This window comes from Tupaia chinensis, unplaced genomic scaffold, assembly GCF_000334495.1.
Source record: "Tupaia chinensis unplaced genomic scaffold, TupChi_1.0 Scaffold145659_1, whole genome shotgun sequence".
NCBI lineage: Eukaryota > Metazoa > Chordata > Mammalia > Scandentia > Tupaiidae > Tupaia > Tupaia belangeri.
The window spans coordinates 1,871,577-1,880,241 of NW_006205516.1; the positions used below are offsets into that span (position 1 = coordinate 1,871,577).

Here is an 8,665-nt window from a genome sequence, read left to right on the forward strand (position 1 = left end):
CCCTACACACAAAGAAATACTGGTTTATCAATGATATTTGCACAATGCTAAGAATATAGTTATGACAATCATCTAACAGGGAATTAGCTGAATCCTTAAGATGTGAATTACTATTTTTATTACCCCTTAAGGGGCCATTTTAAGTTTTAAATACTGTAAAAACCTAGAAATAGATCTAAAAATACGTAATAATTTTGTTATGAATGATATTATTAGAAATAGATGGTGGAAAAATTTGGCACATGGATCTGTTTTTTCAAAGTTGACTTTGTGGTAATATATGTAAATGATCATTAATGAATTCAAAAGAAACTTTGTTGTGAAATGCATCTGTTTACATATAAAGTAACTAGAAACTTAAAGTGGACACTTAAACAACTACATCTTGCCTAAATTGAAAACCTGGTGTTTCAAAAATGATGCATATACTACAATTTTATGCCATATTCTTAAACAGCTTGATAATGTATTTATTCACAAAATAACAGAAAAATAATTTACTTCCCTCAGCCTACTAAAAAATTCTACACTAAAAACACTCTACATGGGGACCAGCAGCTGGTGTAATGGCTGTCGCTAGACTCTCATGTAGTCAACTGCAATTTGACTTCCCGACCTGGTGGCTTAAACTCACGCTGGGCGTGTGTGTGTGTGTGTGTGCGTACGTGCCCAAGATCCTGAGAGGAGAATGGAGGACAAGGGATTGCGCTGTGGCCATCCCCTCTGGGGGGTGATTTCTTGTTTCTTTGTCTGTCTTTCTGGAGAGTGCACGCATCCTATAACAAAAACCTCTCAAAACCACCCCCCCCAAAACAAAAAACAAAAAAACACTCCACATGTTTATAAATACTTAGTAAATATCTACAGTTGGGGAAGATAGGTGGCGTAGCGGTTAAGGGTGCTAGACTCTCACATGGTTGGCTGTGGTTCGAGTCCTGGATCTGATGGCTTGTTTTCTCACTTTCTCTCTCTCTCTCTGTCCCTCTACAGTCAAATTAAAATAAATAGAGGCCAGCAGGTGGCGTGGTGGTTAAGGTGCTGGAAACACCCACATGGCTGACCACGGTTCAAGTCCTCGGCCTGGTGGCTTGCTTTCTCACTTTTCTTCTCTCTCTCTCTCTGTCTCTCTCTGATCAAATTAAAATAAAATGAATGAATAAACAAAATTTAAAAATATTAAAATAAATAAAGTTAAACAAAATAATTCTTAAGAAAAAAAAGTATCTACAGTAAAAATACTCCAGGGTAAGACAGCTTTATCACAATGTCTCAATTTGTCAAAGTAGGTTAGACTTATAGCCATGACTATTTATGATTTAAACTAATTTCTAGTAAAATTTATATAACTAAATGTATACCCAACAAAGCCATGACTATTTATGATTTAAACTAATTTCTAGTAAAATTTATATATAACTAAATGTATACCCAACTGGAGAAGTCAATACCTAAGTCTTTTTTTATTTTTAATTTTTTTTTTGTAGAGGATTTTGCTATAAGGGTGTGTGCACTCACCAGAAAGATAGAGGAGACAGAGAGACAGAAAGTGAGAAATCATCCCCGGGGGGGGGGGCGGGGGGTGTGGGTGGGGCCGCCACGCCACAATCCCTTCTACTCCATTCTCATCTTGGGATCTTGGACACACATGCACATGCACCCAGCGAGTTTACGCCAAGGAGTCTGGGACTTGAACTGCAGTCAACTACATGGGAGTCCAGCGACATAGCCATTACACCAACTCCTGGTTCCCTTAAATCTCTTTTTAACTTTCTTTTTTTAGAGAGAGATTTTTGCTATAGGGCACTGTGTGCTCACTGGGAGGGACAATCACAGCCTGGTGATTTTATCTCTAACACAAAGAAAGAGAGACAGAAAGTGAGAAATCACTCCCTGGGGAGATGGCCACTCTGCATCCCTTCTTTTCCATTTTCCTCTTGAGATTTTAGGCTCATACACACATGTACCAGGTGAGTTTCAAGCTGCTGGATCTGGGACTTGAACTGCGGTCAACTATGTGGCAGTTCAGCAACATAACCATTATTCCAACTGCTGGTCCTGTAACTTACTTTTAAAAAGTAAACCGAAAAGATGTTAGACTGCAGGTCACATTATGAATCTTTATCACGGAAGTGTGCTAACATGATTGTGTAGGCTACCTAAGACATTCAATGGAATACTAACCTTAAAAACTAAATGCCAGAGGGACCAGCAGTTATCATAATGGCTATGTCGCTGAACTCCCATGTAGTCAACTGCGATTCAAATCCCAGACCCAGTGGCTTAAACTCATGCCTGGCACGTGTGTATGCATGCCCAAGATCCCGAGCAAAGAATGGAGGAGAAGGGATTGTGACGTGGCCATCCCCCCTGGGGAGTGATGTCTCATTTTCTCTTTCTGTCTCTGTCTTTCTGGCGAGCACAAGTGCACTATAGCAAAAACCTCTCCCCCAAAAAAGTAAATGCCAGGCCCGGCAGGTGGCATAATGGTTAAAAGTGCTGGATTCCCACATGGCTGACCGCGGTTCAAGTCCCAGACCTGGAATCTTATTTTCTCACTTTCCCTTTCTCTCTCTCTGGTCAAATTAAAAAATAATAATATCAAATTGAATTAAATAAATAAATAATTCTTAAGGGGAAAAAAGTAAATGCCAGGGACCAGCAGATGGCAAAATGGTTAAGCAGCTAGACTCCCACATGGCCAATTGCAGTTCCAGTCCTGGACCTGGCAGCTTAAAACACACTAGCCACATGTATGTGCATTCCCAAAATCCCGAGAGGAAAATGAGGGAGAAGGAACTGCAGTGTGGCCATCCCCCCTTAGTGCTTTCTTACTTTCTGTCTCTCCAGCAAGAGCACGGGCCCTATAGCAAAAATCTCTCTAAATAAAAAAGGAAATGCCAGACCAGCAGGTATTGTGCAGGTTAAGACAGCTGGATCCCACATGGTCAATCATAGTCATTGAGTCTTGGACCTGGGAGCTCAAATATCATGCTGAGTGCATATGCATGAGTACCCAAAACCCCAGGAAGAGAATGAAGAAGGGACTATAGCATGGCCATTCCCCCTGGAGGGTGATTTCTCACTTTCCCTCTCACTGTCTCTGTCTCTCTCTGGTGAGCATGCATGCCTTGTGGCAAAAACATATTAAAAAAAAAAAGTAAACTCAGGCCTAACTTCAGTGGTGCAGGTGGTAAGCCATCTCTGCACAATACTGGAGCCACATGGGAGACTCAGGTTCAGCTCTCAAGTTGACCTGAACAAGCTGGGCGCACCTGCTCATGCTCATAATCCTAACAGGTTGTGAGGCTGGGGTAGAATCACAGCCTGGTGAGTCTCTGTCAAATATACGTTCGCTCTCCCTCCCTCAGGTTCATCTCTCAAGAAATAAACAAAATAAACTAAAAAAATAATAAAATTTATCCACTAATTCTGTTAACAGTAACTGATTATTCAGACTTCGGAACTTGCTTTTATTCTTCTGAGTTCACTGCTTACTTCCAAAGATAAACAAAAAACAAAATTCAAGCCAAGCCATTTATTTTGTCTTTTTTAATTAAAGAAAATCTGTTATTATCTCTGATAAAAGGTTTGAGGGGAAAGGAAATTGTAAATTAATCACTGAACTAAAACTTTGTTGTAACTGGTAGTTTTTATTATTTGTGTTCTCTCTCAACATCAAAAATAATAGAAACCAAAAATACTTCAGTAAAATGTAATGCTAAGCAATTTTATAAATTCAAATTCTATGCTTTATGAATTTGAATTTCTACTTTTGCTTTCTTTTATGAAATATGTATCAAGAACTTTAATATCCTAGGGAAAAAAATCTTAAATTACAACCCTCACCTGCATAAAACATTTGTCCTGTGAGTTTAAGCCCATTATTTATTATAAAAAAAGATGATTCGATCTTACTTACATATCAAATAATAATTACTGGTCATGTAATTTTTAAATTGGCTATTACAAATGCATTTTCCCATTAATTTGATAGACAATAGAGGTCTGATTAGGTGGAAAATGCTAATAACTACCACATACACTCGTTGTGACTGCAAGATAACACATTTGAAGGAAAAAGGATAAAAAGAAACATTGTATTTCTAGTTGGTGGCTTGTGGCCAAAAATATGAATCAGAGTTATACAAACACACACACACACACACACACACACACACTCCAACAAAATACAGCACTATGGCCTACCTAAACAACTGACATCAATCTACCAACCAATTACAGAAAAAAATCTCGACTGAGGCTTTTTACAGGAGGCACTGCAATCCAAATAGGCAGTGGCTCATATCCTGAGGGGGATTTCCCTTAGGAACAAAGAACCTACCCTTTGAAATGAAGTGAACAGTATCAGGTTTTCCAATCTTTTTTTTTATTTTTTCAGTTTTCCAACTTTTTTAGTAGCAACTGAAACCTGGCTACTGTGCCATTATCAATCACATCAAATCTTAAAATAAGGACATAAAAATACTGCTTTTTGTCTTAAACAGTAAGTTGTACATACTCAAATGGTAGGAAAGTTAGTACTGTCATTCTTATAATTCACATTTAAAATATAATATCACAAAGTGTTTACAGATTAGAAATGTAGGGAGAAGTGTAATGTTTTACATCTCCATTCAAAACCACTCATCTAAATAAATTAGTGAAGTTCCAGTTCTTTTTTTTTATATTTATTTTATTTTATTTTATTTATTCATTCATTTTTTAATTTGACCAGAGAGAGAGAGAGACAGAGAGAGAGAGAGAGAGGGAAAGTGAGAAAGCAAGCTACCAGGTCCAGGACTTGAACCGTGGTCAGCCATGTGGGAGTGTCCAGCACCTTAACCACCATGCCACCTGCTGGTCCCCGAAGTTCCAGTTCTTAATAGCTATACAAAAAGTTCCTTACCCACCCTGCCAATAATTATCCTACCTATCTCATAAAAATTGTCCTATCTCACAGAACTGCAGGATAACGAAAGTGATGTGAGTAAAAAAACTGTGAAAATGAAACATATTTTGCTTACAACAACATGAAGGAGTATAATACTTCTTTCTTATAGTCAACACATTCATCCCTGAAAAAAAAAAAAAAGAGTTGATAACAAGGAACCAATATGAGTGCAGGGTAACTGGAAACACCTCCCAAGGCTTCACTGTTAACATTTAATATTTATTGAGTACAGAGCGTCCCTAAGTTACAAAGGTCCTATAAATCCAAACCCCTGTCTTTGCCTCAGTCCCCTCCCTTATCTCCCTTCTTTTTTGGGAACTGTTTTTTGTGTGGTTGAGAGGGGCTGGGAGGAGAATGGAGAGAACTAGGAAGTACAAAAGGTAGAATAAAGTGTGAAGAGAAATGGAACACCAGAACATGACTACTCACCACCCCATCCTCTCCTAAATGTTCTGTCACTGCTACACACAAACTGTACACCTTTCTCTGTGCTGGGAAATAAGGTAGAAGTTAAAAGTCAGAAGTCAAGAGCTATGACTAGGGACATAACAGGGATAAGTAAAGTTCACTTAGAGGAAAAGGGACTGATCTCAGTCATTAACCTTAAACCCTTAAGCCAATTCAATAAAGATAAAATACCCATTGCATAGTACTGACAAACCTACCTGCTTTCACTCACAGTGGTACTAATTTTATCAACATACTTATTCATTCTGCTTACCTATCTTCTACTAATCCAAAGACCAACTCCCATCTGTAACATTTACCAAAGCATCCACTGCATCCTTTTTAACTGATTTTCCCTTTATCCATCCCAAAGTCCCTATCCTGAATATTTCACCCAACACTGTCCTTTCTTGGTTGTAGGAGACAAGTTGTTATGCTAGGAAATATCTGTACCAATGATATTGAGTAATTCAGGAAAGAGAAAGCTGGCAGTGAAAGGAGTGGAACTAGGACTGGAGGAAATGTTCAAACCACCTGACATTTATTTGATATGGGTAGATAAACATATTTTAATTTTTTTTCTTTAATGGCCAGATGGTATATGCACTCTCCAGAGAAACAGAGACAAAGAGAGGGAAAAGACCACCGAAAGGAGCATGGCCACACCACGATCCCTTCTTCTCCATTTCTCCACCCTTTCAGAACTTTTGTCACATATGCACAAGCACTCAGAATGCTTTTTCAAGTGCCAGGGCTGGGATTTAAACCACCATGTGGAATATGGCTCCCAATATGATGCACTAAGGCACTGGCCTGATAGACATATTTTAAAATAGAGGTTTAAGGGACCAGCATATGGTGTAATGGCTATGTCGCTGGACTCCTACATAGTTGACCGCAGTTCCAGTCCTGGACCAGGCAGCTTGAAACTCAGGCGGGGCGCGTGTACATGCGCGCCCAAAAGATTGCAGCATGGTCATTCCCCCCCCGGGGGGGGTGTATTTCTTGCTTTCTGTTTCTCTGGCAAGTGTGCACACACCCTATAACAAAAATCCCTTAAAAAAAAAGTAAAATAAAAGAGATGTTTAAACAAACTGTAATATATCCACACATGGAATATTATCCAGCAATAAAAGGGAACAATACCTGCCAACAACTTGGATGAATCTATAGGAAAATCTGCTCAGTGTAGGAAGGACCATTTCAAAAGGTCATAGACAAAATGACTGTTTATATAAGATTCTTGAAATGATAAAATTAAAGAAATGGAGAAAAGATGAGTGGTTGCCAAGACTTAAAGGAAGAAGTGATGGTTGGAAGGAAGTGAATGTGGATACAAAAGGGCAACAGGAGGGAACTTCCTGGTGATGACAATGTTCTGTAGCCAACTATATTAAGATTAGTATCAGGACCAGCAGATGATGTAGCGGTTACATCGCTGGACTCCCACATGGCCAACTGTGATTCAAGGCCTGGACCTGGTGGCTTGAAAATCATGCAGGGTACATGTGTGTGCAAGCCCAAGATCCTGGAAGGAGAATGGAGGAGAACAAATTTCCATGTGGCCATTTTCCCCGGGAGGTGATCTCTCACTTTCCCTCTCACTGTCTGTTTCTTTCCAGCGAGTGCCCTAAGGCAAAAACCTCTTTTAAAAAAATCAATATTGGGAACCAGCAGTTAGCATAATGGCTATGTCGCTGGACTCCCACGTAGTCGACCGCGGTTCGCATCCCGGACCCGGTGGCTTAAAACTCACGCCGGGCGCGTGTACGTGCGTGCCCAAGATCCCGAGAGGAGAATGGAGGAGAAGGGATTGCGGCGTGACCATCCCCCCTGGGGGGTGATTTCTCGCTTTCTGTCTCTATGTCTCTCTCCGTCTGTCTGGCGAGCGCACGCGCCCTATAGCGAAAACCTCTCAAATAAAATCAATATTCATGCTGTGATGTTATACTAGTTTTATAAGATGTTACCAGTGAAGGCAGTAGATGAAGAATACACAAGATGGAGACCAGCAGTTGGTATAATGGCTATGTCCCTGGACTTCCATGCAGCCAACCGCGGTTTGAGTCCCAGACCTGGTGGCTTAAACTCACACTGGGTGCATGTGTGTGCATGCCCAAGATCCTGAGAGGAGAAAGGAGGAGAAGGGATTGCGGCATGGCCATCCCCCCTGATGAGTGATTTCTCGCTTTCTCTCTCTCTCTTTCTTTTTGGCAAGCGCATGTGCCCTATAGCAAAAACCTCTCAGAAAAAAAAAAAAAAAGAATACACTAGATTACTATCTCAAAATCAAAATTTTATTTACAAGGGGAGGGGGGTTTCTGAAAAACAATAAAAAATCTCATTGTTAATAACGTTGCTAATAACAAGATTATTCTTTCAGTCTTCCAGTTTAAAGACTTTCAGGGACAGATTTTTAAAAAAGGACCATGGTTATTAAATTCATCTGCAGTTTTTCTTACTAGTTCAAGAGCTATGCTAGAAACAACATGCCCAACCTTTCTCTCAAGCCTGATTAGTAACCATGATGCCTGCTTCCAAGAAAGTAAGTTTGAAACAGCACTCCGTAGTCTTTATTAGTTTTCTAGAAAATTTAATCTGTGGTTTATAAGAATGTCCATGATCCAGTGAATTTTGTATCAGAATAGTCTATTAAAATTAGTGGTCAAACTAGCAGTCAGCGTAATGGTTATGTCACTGGACTCCCACGTACTCGATCATGGTTTGAGTCCCAGACCCAGTGGCTTAAACTCACGCCGGGCGTGTGTGCATGCATGCCCAAGATCCCAAGAAGAGAATGGAGGAGAAAGGATTGAGTCATGGCCATTACCCCTGGGGGTGATTTCTCGCTTTCTATCTTTCTCATGAAGCGCACGCATCCTATAGCAAAAACCTCTCCAAAATAAATAAGTAAATAAATAAGTAAGTAGTGGTCAAGTCAGTTTTACATAGGTATGGCTTGTTTTATACAGGCTGTCTATTGGGAAAAATTATTAAAGTCTACCATTAGAGGTTTACAAAAATCTTATGTTTCACGCTCCAAAATTTTTTAATTGAACTATGGCTTTAAATAGAAATATACTAGTCATAAAATGAAACCATTCAAATCACAATTTAAATAAAAATTCACTTCAGTATCAAAAAGTGCAAATTTCCTAAAATAAACTTCTAATTCAGAAAGATAAAAATTTTTTTTCTCTTTGGAGAGGTTTTTGCTAAAGGGCACATGTGCTTGCCAGAAAGACAGAGAGAGACAGAAAACGAGAA

At 39.5% G+C, this 8,665-nt stretch overlaps 1 protein-coding gene across 1 annotated transcript in view; it reads right to left on the bottom strand.

Annotated features, from left to right (window-relative positions):
* The window catches only part of WDR44 (WD repeat domain 44), a 146,875-nt gene that overhangs the window by 127,357 nt on the left and 10,853 nt on the right, over positions 1-8,665 (bottom strand). The gene's annotated exons all lie outside the window — the stretch shown is intronic.